This window comes from Thunnus maccoyii, chromosome 7 (genome assembly GCF_910596095.1).
Source record: "Thunnus maccoyii chromosome 7, fThuMac1.1, whole genome shotgun sequence".
NCBI lineage: Eukaryota > Metazoa > Chordata > Actinopteri > Scombriformes > Scombridae > Thunnus > Thunnus maccoyii.
Genome location: NC_056539.1, coordinates 3615007 through 3635353, shown reverse-complemented (window position 1 = coordinate 3635353; position 20347 = coordinate 3615007). Strand labels below are relative to the sequence as shown.

Genomic DNA, 20347 nt, shown 5'->3' with positions numbered 1-20347 from the left:
CAACACCATGAAATCAGGCAGTACTCCTGTGCAGGAACACAGTCTTTCAAACTCGACACTCTTACTTTGTAATTCAGGTATTCTGTTAAAAATCTATACCTGCCTGGGTAGTGGGACCCAAGCGGACCCAAGCTAACATAAACTCGGTCCTGCTACTTTGGACCCAAGCTAACACTAACTTACCAGGAACACTGAGCACTGCACACTTGGGCTAACAATTGTTACTGTAGCTAAATTGTGCTAATCAACTTAGTGAAAGATTCAGTGTGAGTCCCAGCAGAGTCAGGGAGCAGGTGAACCAGCTGTCAATCAGATCTGTCAATCAATGCCCACACAGCAAGGCATCAAAGCTACTCAAAGTCTTGAAATCTTATTAATGGGAGCAATAATTTCCAAAATGACCACCAGCACACTTATTAGAGAGCCTGAAATTATATCGGCCACTTTGATCACTGCTGGAAATACTACAAGAGAACTTCCACACTATTAGCAACAAATGGAACAGTAACCTTTATTCATTACATATAACATGGCTGCTGTCATGTTTATTGTTATTTTATCACTGGTGTGATACATTATTAGTTTATAGCCTTTTAACCGATTGTAGTAACTTTATAAATGGGCATGAGTCATATTTTAGGGTTAGGGTTAGGGTTTGAATTTAGAGAAACAGGATTAGACCATTTCCATACATCTCAATTATAGTTTCAAAAGCAGCAGTGGTCTGTTTTTCTACAGAATATGTTGTTTGAATTTAATGATTTTTTACTCCTGGCAGTTTTGCTATTCCCTTGCAAATACAGCCAGGGATTAATGTACATTTTTGGTAATAATAATACATTCTAACTCAAATGTACTGTCGTAGTAGTGATTACCATTTATTCCTTTAAAGCTGATACAGGGAGATGATTGGCAATTAACATAATATGACTCACTAGCTGCCCTTGTGATTAGAATTGAGGTATTTCAGTGTCAAAGTCTTTATTCATGTTTTTGTACCAGCACCTGTCCAATCTTATCGGAGCAGTGAAATTGAACTTGAAAGCATTTCCTTTTGTCAGATTGATTTGACAACTCGTATTGTATATGAAATTTTGTAATTCCAAACTTGGTTGTGATTCTGTCACCACTTTTTATAAAACACCCTTCATTTTATTAAATGAACTCAATTATCCTTTATAGTCATACTGAATACACCGCTGTTAATAGTCATTGAAAACTTGACAATCGGTCTCAATTCGAAAGAAATGTGTCATGTGGGTGGGATGCCAAATTCACAAGCCTGATTTAAAGAATATGTTAGAAGTGAGTTTGAATATACAGAGTTAACAGACAGACAGCAGCAGAGAGACAGAAAGAGAGACATCAATTAATGCCAAGGCTGGTCCATTGCAGAGCACCTTTGGAGTGAATATGACTGCAGGGCTTTAAGTGATTTATGTAGTAGTGCAACAGCAAATTACATCTCATTACTTCTCATTGTGGCAATAAGCTCTTCTGTCATTCTTCTATATTTGTTAGTGCAGCACATAAATATTACAGATGAGACACTAGGTAGCAATTTGGGATTCAGCTAATGACTTCTCATCTGCTTGTGTGAGTAAACAGCAAACAGAGAGAGGAGGAAGGAGACTGGCGGCAGACATGGAAGAGATTCATACATTCAGAAATAAAATATACTCATATCTTAAAAGTCTAGAAATGAAAAATCCATATATATATATATATAATCAGTGATGTGTGACAAGATTCCACAGAGTGGGTGCTGAGCCTCCTCCAATGAAATTAATCAGTTCTCAAAAGGGTTTATTTATATGGCCATGGCACTAATGAAGGACATTTCTGACAGCATTACAGCTCATTCATGTGCACTCAAACTGAAGGTTTATATGATATGAGACAGTTTTACAGTATATGCATCATGAACATGAGACATACAGAACTCCGCTCATGCTTCGGCATGTATTCAGAGATTAATTTCATTTAGAAGCATGACACTACATTGACATGTGGCATTACACAGATTTTTTTTAAACCTAATGCAAGTAAATTTTTTCAAGTACGATCTATCATTTTGACTACCAATATAATTTAGGAAAAATGATTCCATAACTGCTTGCACATGAGCCAATGAGAATGTTTTTCTTGTTTGCTGCTGTCACAAGTCATGCTCTATGCACTTATATGACAATGTCAGTATCATGCACGACAAAGTATACGATGAATCTCAACAGCCCAGTTATAAGTTATTCAAAAATGTCTTAACACTACAACACTGTAAGCCAATAGAAAGTGTGCATTCATAACTCATTGGGTCTTTTGTATTTTTATAAACACACTCCGTGTCTCATCACCAAGCCAAGGTGACCCCTTGCTTCTGTGTTGAGCATCCAACATACACACCATCTGGCCCAGCGTCACCTTGTCCGTTTTCCTTCCCATGCACACATACAAACACAGTCTGTTATGTCAACCTTAGCAGAAACAAATGGTCACTTCTACCTACTTATGAACACACACATACACACCTGTCAGCCTGTCTGTCTCTAAGCGAAATGCATCAAACTATGGTGAAGTGAGAATATACACACATTACTGTGGATTTTCAAGTGGATTTTTACTAAACTGTAATACTGCTAGCTTTGCAACAATGATGCCAATTGGCACATTTCACTGTCACCATGGCAAAAAATAATAACACTATTAGTCTGTATGTTCACTATGCCAACAAGCCCTGTAGATAACTGGGTAGCAGTGGTCGTCTGTATGGGTACAGTGGACCTGGGCATGAGGCCAGCATTACAGCATGCAGCCTGCTCTTTCCCTCCATACCCAGTTTAACATCACTATAATTAAAGGGACTTGGCAGCCCCCTAACAGCACATTTCATAGTCCCCTGCATTAGGCTAGAGCTCGGTGGAGGGGGCTGGAGTTCCATGTAGCACAGGACACACATAGAATGTCACACTGATGTAGGAGAAGCCAGGCATCTTAACCAGGGGCCTGTACTATGAAGCAAGTTCAGCATACCCAGGATATATCTTTTCGTTAGCTGGCTTTACTGAGCTAAACACTGGCTGTCCAGATAACCAGTACTATGAAGCCAGTTATCAACTAGCTCAGTCAACTCTGGGTTTTGTAGCTACAAGCGTGTTCATGTGAAAGAGGCAGGGTTGTTAATCATCTGAACTGTGAATGAAGTACTGCATCCAACATACAAAAAGTCATATTCAACAAAGTTCAATGTAAACGACAGTCTGTAATCATACAAGAGAATAACATGTAGAAACACCAGAAATAATTTCCACATATTAAAAGTAAGCTATATTTAAGCTGTATTTAAAATACATGTAGGTATTATTATATATGACTGAAGTATAGAGAGAGTATTTTTTGCTATTTAGTTGGATGATGAAGAAAAGATTCTGAATATGTCACATAAAAAACTTTCTGCTACTGAAGCAAAAAGAGGAAAAGTAGTTAATGACTGATGAGGTCTGTCTGACCCAAATGTTGCGTTTATAATCATGGGAGCCAATTAACAGTGTGGATTATTTTTCTAATAAAAGATAATATTTTGTTTTTATTTCCAGTTATCATCACACAGTTGTCTCATGTTATTCTGAGCTGCAGTGATGGAATCAGAGAATAAAATCTTCCACACTGTCAGCTTCACTCCGATGAGGATGAAATCAACTTAAACAATTAAAAAGCAGCCAAAATCATCATCATGTGTTTAGTGTCGTAAACAATCTCTCTGTTTGTTAGAAGCTCTGTTTTAAAACCAGAGTGGAAATAGAAAGTCTGGAACAATAAAATGTTTCCACTGACCTATAAAAATATATATCGCTTTTTTTTTTACTTCTCACTTTATTGTAAACTCAGGACTTTTGTTCATGTCGGGATCCTGTAGGAATGATGACCCCTTTCCCAGTGATCTGATTGGTCAGTGGTCGCTGTGTTGACAGGTTGTGATCTGAAGTTTCTCTGAAGTTAACCTGCTCCAGAGCAGAAAGTTATAGTAAGAAATGAGAATGATTTTACTTGCTATTCTAACCCACTCGTGAGCTGAGCAAAACTACTTTACTGATTGACAAGGTACAATTCTATGTTTCAGTGAAGTAGTCAGTGTATTTATTTCTCCCTGACTGCATCACCTCACATCAAGGTCATGTTTTGTTGCTGCATGCTTTTAGACTTTTTAATCTAGAGGAAATATGCAGACTGTCTACCCAATCAACTTGGTCTAGTAAGTGTGTCATGGCGAGAACATTGGTAGCTGTTTCAGCTCTGTGTATTCAGTATTAAATGCACCTCAGTGCTTCTGAGATGATGCAAAACTTGCTTCTACATCCACTCGACAAACCCAGCATGCTAAATCATTAGCATGCACAGTAGCCAGCTAAATAATTAACAGTTACAGAGGAGAATGTTCAACAAAATCTCTGCTGGCCCCTGAAGATATCAAAAGACCCTGAATCCACTGAAGTGCTGAAAACATAATTCTGCTTTTGCATGGAATTATACTGTTACTTAAGACGGGTCCTTTTTTGATTTCTTTTAGTTTTTAATTATTTGGTGCTGAATCATCACTGCTTTCAAACCAATGGCCTTCAAGTAAAGTGTCAACCTTGGATTTTCTGCAGATTGTGTTTTAGCTGGTGCTGTTTTGTTTGTTTTTTTGTTTGGTTGGTTGGTTGGTTGCCTTTGGTTTTCCTCAAATTATTAATGACATGTTCCTATCTGAGAACATGAAACATCACTTTCCTTTGACAATACTGACAATTAACAGTATGAAATTGTGTCATTGGGTGAGGGCATTTAAAATAAAAATGTAAATAATCAAATATAATTGATCTCCAATCTACCTGTTACTTTGAAGATAATAATTATGAATACTGTATTCAATTATTTTATAATGTTTTAGTAAATATACTGCACATATTTTGCATTCTTTACTTTTTATTTCATCATTCATTGCATAAAAGCAACATAAAACTTGATTCATCCCTGTAAGGGCAATTGTACGCCACCAACCAGATCAACAATTACACACATGGTTGATGCAAAAGAAAGAAAAAATAATATTAATCGCAAAGCTAAAAACAATGAAAGGCTATAAGCATAAAAAAAGTGTAATTGCTAAAAAACTATATTAATTAATAACTATAAATACCTAAACAACAATCCAAAAGGATACAATATAAAAAGATAGTAATGATGCAGCACAAGCATAAAAAGCATTGAAGAAAACACTCCTATGAGGAGCTGAGAAGTGGGACGGTAGAAGGGATGAAGGAAGGAAGTAACGAGTAGTTTTACAGGCAGGCGGAGTGTAGTAGTAGACTGTTTCTGTCTCTCAATGTCAGACTTTAAAACCAGCAAATAAAAGGAAAAGGTTAAGAGACTAAGAGATTGATAAAATGACTAAGAATAACAGAAGTGACTGAAAAAAAAGAGTAGTTTTCAGAGAAGGTGCACTCTTTGCTGGCCACACTTAATCAATTCTCTATTTACATCCCATTTACAGTAAGCTGGTTGTCAAAAACTGTAATCAAGTACTTGTAAGAGCTGACACTTTCATCATGTATAATGCTCCCTGTAATGTTATTTTTGCTGTGTCTAAAGTCAATCATTTGAACAAACCCTCTTACAAATGAACAACTGAAAATTCATTAGCAGTAAAAACCTAAAAATACCATTATGGTGGCTAATGTTGGCTAACTAGCCATCTAGCATAGGACCATTGATAGATATTGCTATGTATCTGACATCACCAGGTCATCATCACTCCTCTTTACTTGTGCTACTGTGTACACATGATGCTGATGATGTAAGGAGCGTTCAATGCACAGTTACATAATAATGATTGAGCAAAAAGTATATAGTCTTGCTCTAATATCAGCTGCTTTAGAATTCCATAGACAACCAGGAACACAAAAATACTATTGTACCATACTAGAGTATCAAGAATGTTTATTTATAGTGTATTAATTTATATGCATTAACAATTTACCTTTCTTATTTACTCATTTTCCAACTCAAAGTGTGTATTTTTGCTATTACAATACATTGCTGAACCAGACTGCATCAGAACAGATTTCACTCACCATAGAAAAATTCTAATGATCAAAACAAGAATGTGCTACAAGGAGAAACAATGTTATATTTCTTACCATAACTTTCTTCTTTCATTGCCTCTCTCCTGCTGTTTGTGTGCAGAGGCTAACATTATTGCCTAGTTAGTTTACAGCTGCCTCTCCATCATCATCAAGGCAAATGGCTTGGTGCATTACATAGTTGTATGGCCGTTTTGGAAAGGGGTCCCCATAAATAATGACTAGGAGTGAAATGGAAACTATGGGAAAAGCTGTTACTTTTTCGCCATGCAGTGTCTGTCTGCCGTTGTTCACAATGTGCTGCGTCTGAAATATGCATGAGGCAAAATGTGTCCCTGCTATAGCTGCCACGACAGCGTGCTAAAGCAAAGCAAGAGGGGGGGGGAGAGAGAAAAGATTGATTTTTTTTTTTTGTGTGTGTGAGATGAATCTTAGAAATGGGGCAACGTTATGACATTTGTATCACTGCCTCTTTGTGCAGTAGCTGTTGCTGTAATTTGTGGAACTACAATGGCTGGTGTTGGCAGTGTGCCGAAGGTTCAAATGTCCTTCGTTTAATATTCAGGGAAGGAAAAAATAAAATAAGCTGCTTATTTATTTATTGTAATGCGAGTGTCATGAATATGTATGAAGAGCTATCAATGCTGTCACAAAAGATGTCTCCTGCTCGCGGTTTATGTGCGGTGGAGGTTTTCGAATTTCCACATCACACTACTTGTACATACATGTGTTAAACTGACATTCAAGGTGAGCACAAAGAAACTTTCCTCCTTTCAGCAGATGGATGTGAAACTCTGCACGTACATCATTCTGCACGATGAAGCTCAAACATCCAAGTGAAGTAATAGTGGAGTAGTGGTGGTGGTGGTAGTAGTAGTGGAGCAAACCTCAACACCCTTACTTTCCACCTCGCTTTCTAAAGACAGGGTCCTAGACAGGATGTCATTCTGAACACCAGTTTCTTTTTAATGTATACAACACATTCAGCTCTTACCTAGAGCAACGTATAGAGCAATACTATGACGTTCTTCAAGGATCTCAACTGATGATGGGCTTGATGGAGCAAAGAAGTAACAGGGACAAACTTAAGAAGCAACTAATATCAGGTATAAATTTCATACTCTTCTTGTTGCATCATTTTACTGTATAGAGAAGGGTCCAACAGATGTTTGCTAGTCTTCAGTATCAACTGTTAATTTACCAACACTGTTTTGGTCTTGGTTCTGCTGCTGTGCATCCACAAGTCCAAACTGGAGGATAAGACTAAACCTTTTAAAAAAAATTGTGAGTGTTCTTTGTCAGCAGTAGGCTGGATATATGAGAGCCCACACAAGACTGCTATCAACCTTCACAATATCAAATACATAGGCGCATGAATCACTTCTCTGGCAAATATCTGCTTCTGCTCTGTGTTCCTATGAGAAGAGAGAGACTCTGCCAATTCACAATCTCTATTATAAACCAGAGAATGCTTCAGTCTACATGGGATTTAAGTTGGGGTTTTTTTTTCCTCTTTTTCTAAATTGCTTTCTTTGCTTTACTTAATCATTTGGTTTACTCTAATCAGTGTTTGGAAAGCAGTTCGTTGTGATAAAATTGTCATTATTCAGTACTTCACACTCAGTTTAATTCTTGGAAGCACATAACATATGTGAAGCTTTATTTAGACAGTAAAACTGAAGACTGGAACCCAGAATCAATTATCTACAGTATGCACACTCAATTAAAAATGAATAAATGTCACATTTAAATACATTATCATTAAGGGCGTTTTCACAGAAAACTAGTGCAATGTTGATCAACTCTTCAGTAAATGTCTAATCTCATTTGTAGTGCGTTCATATCTGATTAAGACGCATTAAGTCTTAAGTCTCACCGCCGCACCTCTCTGACTCTACCTCACCTTGCTGTTTAATGAGTCCTGGTCTCCATCTCTTCTCTCTCTTCATGTCCCTTTCTATCAGTCTGCCTCATGTCATATTCATAACAACCACAGATAGAAACTGTGTGTGTGATTTTAAAAATGAATTCCAGCCAAAATGCAGCTGTTTAAAAGCTCATCCAGCTGAAAACTCTTCGCCCTAACAAACAGCAACTTCAGGTGTGTGTCATCCCCAACCTGGCAGTTAATTACTGCTGCAGAGAGGCTGTAAATATAGAGTATGCTTTCAAACATCTACTGTTGCAAAAAAAAAGGTGCATACGGACACACACACACACACACACACACAGAGGCCTATATTAGTGAGAAAACGGACAATGCAGAGTTTTGTCAGTTACATAATGATTTGTTTTTGTATATTTCCTTTGAAAACTATCAAGCAACATTTTCTGACATAAGGAGTGATGATATAAGACAGCATACAGATTTTTATGTGTGATGAATCCGATATTGATATTAAATGCTGGGCCAATATCAGGTCTTCAAAATAGATTCCTTATATCTCATGAAAAAAAACACAATGATCTGATGTTCCCAAGCATCCATACGTTTACCTGGAATTTTCCACCAAAGCACAGACATGATTCATTTTGAACCTAATATATTTTCATAAGGAAATTCATACATCTTATTTGTATTGCACTAACTGATATTTAAAGTTTGCAGTATCACTTAGTTTTAGCCATGAAGAAGAGACTGTGCATCTTTATTACCAACCCTGATCCCTAAAAATGACTTTTACATACCACTAAAATACATTTTTAAAGAAACATAATGCTGCATGAATTATGAGTTTTTAATAAACATTATCTGCATTCACTTTCACAAATGAGCACATTCACTGACTTTTCAGTTCACAATATCTGTTTGTGTCATTTTTATGATTATGTTTAGGCAATTCAGTTACAGTATTTTTCTTTTTTTTGTATTACTGTAGGCATTTTTGCCTTTATTCAAGTTGAAAGTGCAAAGAGACAGGAAACACATGTAGAGAAGGTACCACATTGTTTCTGTAGCCTACAGCTAGCCACACATGGGATCCTGCGCTCTACACCATCCACCTTCATGACCTCTCTGTGACTTTGGGGCAGTACACATCACTTCCTGGACTCAAAAAAAGAAAAACACTTTGCAAGAGAGCATAATTCATAATTCCTCCAAAACTTGTTTTTCTTTTCTTTTCTTTCCTCCTCCTCTCTTCCTGTGTCTAATTATAGTTGAGAATCAGTGGGAGGTTCAGTGGGGGCCGGGCTGAAAATGACAAGTCCATCACCTGCCCAGCAGCCAGCACAGATATTCAGCCAAGCTTTGACATAAAAGTCTGTCAGACAGGACAGAACTTTAAACTCTCCTGACACATAACCAAATCCCTGCATGCATGCAGACAGACACTGACACACACACACAAGCACAACACACACTAACATAAGAAGAAACACCAGTGCGGAGAAGTTAAGTTGTGAGTGGAGGTGACAGAGCCCCTCAAGGGAGACCCAAACACAAGCAGGGCCATGCCTGTTCCTGCCTTCTATTTCCTCCACTCTGTTTGTGTGCCTGCGTGTGTGTGCCTGCGTGTGTGCATGTGTGTGTGCCTATGTGTGTCTGTGCCTCCCGCTGGATCCTCCTTCAACAACTACAAAATTGGGACAAAGCCGGAGGAATAAGAGAAAAAAAAAAAAGATACGAGCGAGAGAAAAGGACAGAAAGAGAAAGTGAGATGTGGGAGGGTGAATAGGTCAGGACAGATAGAGAGACGGAGACAGATGCGAGGGAAAAGGCCAACCTGTGCAGAGGGAGATCAAGGCGGATTGAATGAAAGAGACACAGGGAGAAGAAAAGAGAGACGAGAGGGGAGAGAGGGGGAGAGTCGTGAAGGAAAAACAGTGAAAAATTCACCTCCTGTGAAGTTGTCTGCATCTCCACGAAATTCACATCCACGATAAAGCTTCTATTCTAAATCCCTCTAGAGCGGAAACGCCGTACAAGAAATATCAGAATAATGCAACATGTTGAAATATTTCCCAAACTATTTGAGATATTAAACAGCATGTACACGCACTGGGAAATGGCCTAGTTTGCAGTTTAAATGTCCTAGTTTGGGGTTTTAAAAGCCCAATGCTTAATTCAACACAAAGTAAACATAAATGGAGTCCCAACCCACCACAGAGACACCTTACAGAGAGACTTTTTATTTTTTTTTTGTTGTTCCGCTCGCACAAGTTCTGACAGCGTCGAAGGGTGAACAGTTTATTCCATGAAGCACGCGAGCAGTTTGCTGTAAGACCCGGTGTTCAGAGCCGGCTGCTGGCATACGCAGTAGAGACAAATACTACACAGCAGAGCACAGTTTCCATAGTTCATTTTGTTATACTGTAAAGCTTATTGGGAATAATACACACATTCTAATGATATTGGCCTGCTTTTCAACACACTGATGAGCTGCTCCAGTTTGATCACTTTTTTTTTTTACTATAAGAGAATCTCCACTTTTTCTGATCTTTCCAAGGCTAGAGCCCACACTGCCAGTGCAAATGGATAGAAGGTGTTTATAGATACACAGCTGGAGGCCTGTTTTCAGAAAGCAGGCCATTTTTAGCAAGACTGAAATTTGTCACTAGCTACTAAGGCGTCATATATGAGGTACATTTAAGACACTGAAGTGACAACTAAATCTAAAAAAAAAAATAAAAAAAAGCAAAGAACAACCGCACTACAAGCTGTTAAACTGACTAGAATAAAACAACAACTGTGATGTCCTGACGCTGCTCTGTCCTGATATTGTCAGTTTGTGATGCTTCATATATTTGAAGTGTTTTAATTTGTGTTATATGAACTCGCTTTCACCCTCTCACATGTACTTCTACATCAGCTTGTGTTTTCCTGTTACCCATAATGCCTTTTGACAACCTGCAGAGTTGAGGCATGACCATGCCTGCAGTCAGCTGTGAGTTTAGGCGGAGACTGTGATAATAAAATCTCAGAACAAGAAAGAAGGAGAGAAAAATGGTGAAACAAATCAACCTTAGATCAGGCGAGTATGCACCTGTATGGTATTATAGCACTCTGATAGTGGATACTTACAATAATAAAAAATAAGTTTTAAAAAATACATATTTTATATATATATATATATATATATATATATATATATATATATATATATATATATATATATATATATATATATATATGTGTGTGTGTGTGTATCATGGACATATATTTATATATCAGTGGAGGCTGGTGACTCAAAAAATTGGGGAGGACAGGAGGAAAACCAACATGGAATCTTACAACAAACCGCATCATTGCCCCCCACCCGATGAAACTGGAGGGGTGGGGGGCAATTGTATATGCCAATAAAACTATTTGCTTTCAAAAACAAAAAGCCCTGAGTGGTGAAAAGGCTGCTTCTTTAAAGACATTTATACATATTGTTTCTAAACAAAGAAGTGCTCATTTTAGCCGTGGAGTGGTTCAGATGTGTTATTTTACCAATAAAGTGAAATTCAGCTTTATAGTATTGTTCTATTGTGACAACAGATTTATGTTCTCATCAAAAACAGACAAGATTTCACATGATTTACACGTGTTTCCTGTGTATTTTCCTAGTATACAGAAATATATAAAGTATCGCAAAGTTTATAATGTGATACAGGTTCAGATCAGTGCTGAATACTAGAAAGACTGAACATTAAAAACATTCACAGATCTAAAAGTATTAATGCATGTATCAAATACATGACTTACACACTCTTATCTATATGCACCACATACAAAATATAGTCCACAAAGCTGACATGTTAACACTTGTTATTCTAGTTATGTTAAGCTTATTACTCAATATAGACTCAGCTTTAAAAAAAAAAAAAAAAAAAAACAGGAGAAATTGTCAGAACAAGCAGCCAGACCTCCTGCACACTCATTCACTAATCACACAACATCAACAGGTGACTGAACAACAACTCGATTAAAAACGGGATCAATTCCAAATGAATGAGTGAGTCCAGACAGCTCACTGTAACTCCAACAAGCAAACTACCTACAGCACATTATATGATCTCTGCTGCATTCTTATTAAGGAGATAAATTCACACAACAGCCACAAAGACATTTAACCATCAGAGAAGAAATTAGTGACCAAAGAGACAGAGAGAGAGAAGCTGTATCTGACTCACGTTATCTGATGTCTTCGTCTTTCTATCATGGAGATGAAGTATTGATGAAGTATAACGTCCATTTTTGGCTGTTGGTCATCTTGTTTGTTAGTTAGCAGAACTTTGCGGCTACTGGTTAACCAGTCTGATATCATTAGCAACAATAACAAACAAGCTAACTCTCCTGGTTGTTTCTTCGGTTGCTTCTCTCTCCAGCTGCTCCCTGGTGGCGTCCCGCTGCGGCTGCGCTATTCTCCCGTTAGCTTAACAACAGTCCTTAACAGTCCTTCAGGGCTGCTACAACAAGCTAACTGCTGCGTTGGCTAACGGAAGCAGCTATCTACTGCTCCACAAGACTGTATATAAATATGGACAACGCGTCGCCTCTTCCTACCGCTACGAAAAAGTGAAGCCAAAATATCTCCTTTCCGGGAGCTGCCATCTTGTTTGTGTGACGTCATTTGGAGCCAGAGTATGCGCAGTAGAGTCGGGCGGTGGGATGACGGCCCGTGGAACACGCCCCCTCAGCCGTCCCACTGCCTGACAGAGGTTCGAGAGCGGCTGTCACCGCTGTCAATCATGACGTCAGACCCCCTTTCTATACCGTCAAATAACTAATTACAAACAAACTTACAAGAAAAATGAGCACTTGAACAAACATCAGCATGATAAGAACTACCTGAAAAGACAGAAACCATCTTTGAGAAAAATTTATTTGACATGTACTTTGATTTTTGAGTTTGGCTCATGTCCCATCCACTAACATGGAGGGGGAGGGACTTATGATCTATACTGCAGTCAGCCACCAATCGAGATGTTTTGCCTTCACTTTTGGGGAGCTGTCATGATGTCCATCTTTATATACAGTCTATGGTCTGATATGGTCTGGTCATTTGCTGCCATCTTTTGTTGCTTGACAGTTTTTGATTCCACACATTTTAGTCATAAAATATTGAGGTTGGATTGCTGTAAATATTCTCTCATCCTGAGAATTTATATTGAGCTAGCGATCTTGCCAAAGACACTGGACTCCAATTCTAAGGCAATTTTTGCAGGAAGATGGTAAAACCTTTTTGTTTGTTTGTTGTTGTTTTTTTCTTTTCCTGTCCTTCAAATAATTTTTTAAAGAACATAAATGATCGGTGTAAATTTTACAGTGCAGGTCAATATCAATACTGTATTGTTAATAAGCTACAGTTATTAGTTTACTGTGAACTACATGCTTCTGAAATTCATGTATAAAAGCATTTCTAAATATGTAAATTCATTTTTTCGCTTCTTACCAGCTTGCTGATTCTTGAGAATTTGGATAACACAGGTTTTACTTTTGAACAGAAAAAAAATGTTAGTGTTCAGAAATCTAAACTTATATCTTTATAGAACAAACTCTAAGCAATATAGCAATATTTCATTGCAACCTCCTTATTTTGTAATTTTTTTGTAAAATGTCATTACTTAGTTTTTGTCAACACCGTCAGACACACTAAAAAGCAAGTTATTCATATTTATTTAGTCTAATATTGTTGTTAAATGTTGAATATTCACTTCTGTTAATTTTTTATAGTATTTCACATGTACTCCTTTAAAAATTCTTACATTATACAACTTTCATTTCATTTGTATTAATTTGTATCAAACTTAATTTGTATTAAATATATAAAATCACAATGTTGTACATCATAAAACACATTTTTTAAATTTTAAATAGACAATTACTTTAATAAATCAAGTGTATTAGAGGAACAGATTGTAACCATGCTAATGTAAAACAAAGAAAGTTCCATCTGATGGTGGTGACATTGGCCTAATTACAACAAACAATTCCAACAATGACACCACTCAAGTCAATATTTCATTTAACAATTTGGTACATCAAATAAAAATTTGCATTTTCATGGTATTGACACTGTTATGTCTTTCCATCGGATGGTTTTGGTGCTGTGACATAGAATGGACAGAGACCACAGAAGGATGAATAACTGAGTTTTACAGTTGGTCCCTTTTTGACAAACTCCCTGTGGAGGTTGAATATTGTGCCAGTCAGAATCATTTTCTGATGCTTGATTTTCTTTCGTGCTATCTTGTCATATGTCAGTCGTCATTCAAGCAGCATCATGGTAGAAATCCTGAACCATCTGGGTTATTGTTTGAATGGGTTTTTATGTGAGCCCAAACTCCTTTGTCTGCTGTACTAGGGGATATTTCTTTAGAGTAAAGTTGAATTTTGAGCAGACTTGCGGGGCAACTGTTAATTATTTTTGTTTGAATTAAATTCTTGAATGAGAGCGTTGTGGGAAAGCAGGATTTTCTTGATGGAGGGGTTTTTGAGTTTGCTTCCCTCTAGCATCTGCTCTGTTTCATTTCTTGGTGATTTTTGTGTGATTTTATTTCTAGTTTGCTCTTGTTGCCAACACACTCAGTTTATTCCTATCATGCATTGTTTCTTGAGGTTTATTTTTCAAAGCTTATATCTCTCTTGAGTATCTTGCTCTTGTTTTCTTTCTTTACCTTTCCCCCTGCTATTGACTGCCTACTGTGAGCTGGATCCTGTATGTCTGATCTAATGGACTATCTGGGGATGTTTCTGGATGTTCTGGGCCCTTTCTCCTACTCTCTCTTGACTCGTGCTATATATATATATTTCTAAGCCTCTCTTGTTACTCCTCTTTTCCCTTTTATTCAAATCACTGATTTGAATGAAATTTTAGCTTCCCATCCCCTACTCTCTTCTTCCATCTTTGCTTTTCCTTTCTTAGGTATTCCTCCTTTTAACTCTGGATCAGTGTACATTTTCTGTCTTTGCTTTTTTGGTTATTTCCTGTTTCTTCTACTTCACTCCTCCACTGATAGCTTTTGCCTAGCCATAACTTCCTAAGAATACATAAAAGGGAAAATTAGAATTTAATGGAATTACAATGAAATTGTGCAAAATTATTAAGAATTTAATAATGTTTAGTGTAATTTTGTAAAATGATTATAAAATGGTGCAACTAAATTCATTTATGGTTTTAGTCATTGGAGGTACGTATATTAAACTATTGTAGGCTTGTGTGTGAAAGAAATAAAGGGGAAACAAAGTGTAAATGTAAATAAAAATAAAGAGGTTAATGAAACATTATAAACCATACTATATTTATTGTGATCATAAATCATATTCAAGTCTCCATTGAGGATGATTTAGAAGTTTTTGTCAACGCCGTCAAGCTATGTGTCACACAAAACACACTTTTTTTAACTTTACATGCATGAGTTGAATACAGGAGTCAACTTGTTTTCCCTCTGTTACTCGCTGTGTCTGGCCTCTACTTAAAATGCATAAATTTATGTCATAATTTAAAATAATTCTTTCTATGCAAAACAGTGTTGACACATCATGGTTGTGACAGCAGCAACATCAATATAATATGTAAGGTTTTTTGAAAAAATAGCAGAGTGAGACCTCTGTCCTCCCTCCTGCTCTCTGTTGTAAGCACACAGAGCTGTTAGTGAGCAGCTGCTCTCGTGCCTCCCCGGGTCTCTGTGCTTGTTTTGGGCAGAAACTCTCCCGCTCTCTGCCTGCTCAGCCTGCTCTCGGTGTGTCTCTCTCCGGATGGCTGACGGGATGCTTCGGTTCAGGTTCTAAGCGGCGGTTGACTTCTGGCTCGTTCCCCGTCTGTGTGCGCTGCAGCCCAGCTGTACACAGAGGACTACACGCTGGCAGCAGCCCGAAGCCCACCGGCACTAACTCTTATGTAAAGGGGAAGATCTAAACTAAAAAGCTGACGTTAAAGATCAAGGTAAGCGCTCTACAGATATTGAGCATCATCACCATATATCTCATCTTGTAAAATGTCCGATGTAACTGGTAACACCAGTTTTATCACGAGTTTATTAACTGGTGGAGACATTTCCTCACCGTAGCATCCCAATTTATGACATTGACCAAGCTGTAGCTTCCTCAGTCTTTTGTTTTGCATTTTGTATTTTAATGTGTAGCTCCAATACTGTCCTTACACAAAACATGGAGATCCAAAAGAGCCAAGACAGATTTGAAGCAATGATTTTTCCTAATACGCTTGTGTCTATCTCTATCTCTATCTCACAACATAATTGCTTCTTTTTTTTCTGTGTCAATCAGACTTTGTTATTTCTTGACTTTTTTTGCTCAATTAGCTGCCATCTTTAAGAAGTAAGGTTCTGTATTTACTTCAATTTAAAAATGAATAGTGAATGCATTCTGCAGTGAGGGAAAGGACCAACCGCAGCGCTGATACCTCTGATCTCATTACAGAGACCACTATCCCTGCATGTGATAACTTAATGACCGTACTGCATCCCAGACACATCAGAAACACTACTTTTAACCACAGAAGACTTCTTTGAACCAGAAAGGTACAGGACAGTACAATAGTCCTTATGTGGACAAGAGATCAGTCCCACAGCAATTACACTCTGCCTCACTCCCTTTTACCACTGCTCTGTTGTTTGGCTCTTTGTGTCCAGCTCTCACTTTGTTTTTATCCTTCTTACTCTAATCTAACTCTCTCTTTTCCCACTGCTCATCATCACTGTCCATCTCTGGCTCTCTTCCTGTCACCCCTTTCACATTATTTCTCTTTGATCAACATGAACTCTGCCATGATTAGTGTGCAGAGGGACACTGACAAAAGCTCTTAAGAATCTTATGCTGGCTAGATGTTGGATAAAATGTCTCCTTTATAGAATCCCTCTGTGATAGATATCCCTTATTTAAAGGACCAGTATGTTGGATTTAGTGGCATCTAGCGGTGAGATTGCAGATTGCAACCAACTGAATACTCCTCCCCTTCACCCCTCCCTTTTAAGCATGTAGGAGAACCTATGGTGGGCACAAAACTCGTGAAAAACATGAAAGGCCCTCTCTAGAGCCTGTGTTTGGTTTGTCCATTCTGGGCTACTGTAGGAACATGGCGGTGAAACATGGCGGTGCAACATGGCGGCCTCTGTGGAAGAGGACCCACTCCCTATGTAGTTATAAAGGGCTCATTCTAAGCTAACGAAAACACAATGATTCCTATTTTCAGGTGATTATACACCAATTAAAACATGCTTATGAATATTATATTCCATTTCCACCAAGTTCTGCTATATGACACTAAATACTACACCCTAGACCTTTAAGACAAAAAAATATTAAACCATGATGCAGGTAGTCTACCACCAGTTCTCCATGTCTGTACCTAAAAACTATTCTAAATCATTGTCAATGGATCCTCAAGACCTTGGCATCATTGTAAGCATAAGTTCCTCAGCAAGTTAGACTTCAAGTTCCACATAGTCACTCATGGTGTGTCTGCACCTGCAGCTCAAGGACGTCAGTTTCCTTTTGGTCACACTGACTGAGAATATATTTCTTCCAATCCAACCCTGTCACCAACTGCATCACTGTGGCTGCACACATCCAGCCACAAAATTACCCGGTCACTCACCATGATCTGTCCGCTCACACCACTGCACACTGCACCACTGACTACACTTTGTGCCGCTGTCTCATTTATAATGAGTGACATCCTTAAAGTGGCCACGGAAATAGGTTAGGCCACTGTAAAGGAAATGTCCAGAAAGCTGAAGAACTGACTGTAAATCTAATACTGCATGATAACCTATGAGATGCTGTAGAACTGATATCCTAACCAGAGACACATGCCTCTAGTAACTAATAGCTAACTAAAATAAGCAATACTGCTGCTGCTTTTTATCAAACATGTCTTTTAGGTAGCATCTTTCAAAAAAAGCAGCAGCTGCAAATGTTAGCCTATAAATACTTTATAATAAATAATCTAAATTATGTATTGCTTCAACTAACCTATTGTTCATAATGAGCTATGCTACAGTCATTCCAAAGCGTATGTCTCAGAGGATGTGTGCTCACCTCCGTCTCTGTACTGCCACCACATAACACCCTGACAAGCTGCACTTACTAAACCAGCTTAAATGTCAGTATTTATAAGGCTGCATTCAGACCAAAAACAATGCAGGAGGATGTGTTGGTTTGGTACCCGTGAGACAATTGACCCTGTGTTGTTTGGTCGGGGCTCTCTGGCACCCCCCTCTGCGTCAAAGCACTGTCCCCATTCAAATAAAGGAGAGGGCGGCATTTTTTTTTCATGCAGAGCCAATGTCGGTCTGGACACAGTCTAAGTCCAAAAACACTGGATAGACACAGTAGCTGTTATTGTTGAGGTTGACGGAAGTACAAAATGTTATTTTTAGCAGTTCAATTAATATGGGCCCTAGTGAGTGTGAAGGCCCATAGCATCATTCACATAATTTTCATAATCCTCAAGCCATTGGTGAGCCCTCGTAAGCATTTGCACCCATTGTGTGCACAAATTAGCCAGAATGAGTTTTGAATGTTCTCTTCTGACAGAGCAGTTTTTGGTAAAATTATCATTTGGTGCACTGAATCCCATAAATACCAATGACTGGTATCGTCCACACTTAAATTTAAGGTACATACCGAAATATTCAAAGTGGCCTACATACATTAATTTAAGTTAATGTATGTACACTTTAATTACCTACATGGAAGACCAGACCAACTGCATCATGCTTTGCTTAATGAAGTGCATACTGAGAGTACTGCAGTAAAGCTGAGGGTGCCTCCCTGACATTTCACAAGAATATATTAAGTGGGTAGTAAACTGAAGCCAGAGAAACAAGCCAGAGCAAAGCAGCTGCTAATGCAACAAGGCCACAAATCCGCCATCTTGTTTTCCCTTTTTTTGTGCAAGATACATTGTTTACTAGATCTAATCTCCCTTTTCTATAAATGACAAAAATCCACACAAACTGTCTGGGTCTTGATTTTATAATGAAGATTCTCCATGCTGTGTGACGAATATGTAAGCTTCCATAATCTCCCGCTGTAAATGCATTTCTGCTCTGTGTAACTGTGTGCAACGCGCTTGAGGAGAGGAGAGGAGAAGAGAAGAAAAAAGAGGAGAAGAAGAGCAGTGAGGTTAGAGTGTACATGTATCTGTGTAGTAAGAAGAGGAGGAATGTACACTAAGTGATAATGCAGGCCGCTGCCAAGACAATGACATTAACACCCAGACCTTATCAAGGACACTGTCAGCATCTGTGTCTCTCTCTCCCACACACACACAAATGCGTACACACACATACACACAAATGCGCACACATCCAGTGAGTGAGAGGCTGAGAGACAGAGAGAGAAAGACAGAGGGGAGGAGGAGGAGGGCATTATCTTGATGAAACAGTGCTTGATACAGTAACCCGTGCCAACCTGAACACAGCTCTGCTTTCTTTTAATGGAGATTACAGAGTCAAGGTCCAGCCTGAGCTCATCTTGTTTAACATCGCACAAAACTACATCACCGTGAGTGTGTGTGTGTGTGTATGTGTGTATGTGACAGTGTGCCTGATCTAATATGCTGCCATCTCCTCGCAAATCAGCCGTCATTACTGCACACCTTCTGACCCCTCGTCTGGCAGCCAATCGCATCTCTGTTCTCTCCCAATCTTGCTGACCAATGACAACACACGTCAGTGAACCAGAGAGTGTGGTACCTCACCATCAACACGCCATCACAAGGTCTACAAATTAAATGGCTGATTCAGGGTTCTGTGGTGGCAAGTATGTCATTGCTACTATCTGCAGGATATCTACTGTGAGGGGCTTTACAGAGTCTGATACATTTGTAAAGGTCTCAACTGTTCTGCTAGTTTCTGAATTGCATTAGGTATGTTCAGCCAGGGAAGGACTGGTTGTGACAGCTTGCTTTTCCTACTTTGGTTTTTAACATTGTCCTTAAATTCATTTCCACGTAGCATTTAAAAGGTCCTGTCTCTTAAATTTAGCATTCTAAGAACCTGCAGGTGCCCTGAATCGAGACCTGAATAATTTGTAGACCTCACGATTGCTCTCTGCCATACCACATTTTTTTTTCTTCCTATTTTCAGGTTCTTCTTCTTCTTTCTTTGGCATTGTTTAGGTTGATCATACATACCTCCTTGTCTACATATTTTCTTGCCCGGTTTCCTGGCACATTCCTTGGATATTCTTTTGACTGTAAAATGAATAGAAGACTAAAGAATAACATGGAGCCCCTGGACGCGCAATGCACACAGGAGCTGGCATGCACACACAC

General features: G+C 38.4%; 1 protein-coding gene across 5 annotated transcripts in view; it reads right to left on the bottom strand.

The window, feature by feature from the left end:
• nlgn1 (neuroligin 1) overlaps positions 1-20347 on the bottom strand; it is a 370620-nt gene that overhangs the window by 298510 nt on the left and 51763 nt on the right. The window contains exon 1 of one of the 5 annotated variants that reach the window (XM_042417123.1): positions 12237-12701. The exons of the other annotated variants lie outside the window; for them this stretch is intronic. The gene's annotated coding sequence lies outside the window, so the exon portion shown is untranslated. Of the gene's footprint in view, positions 1-12236; positions 12702-20347 lie in introns of those variants that run through there. 5 annotated transcript variants of the gene reach the window in all.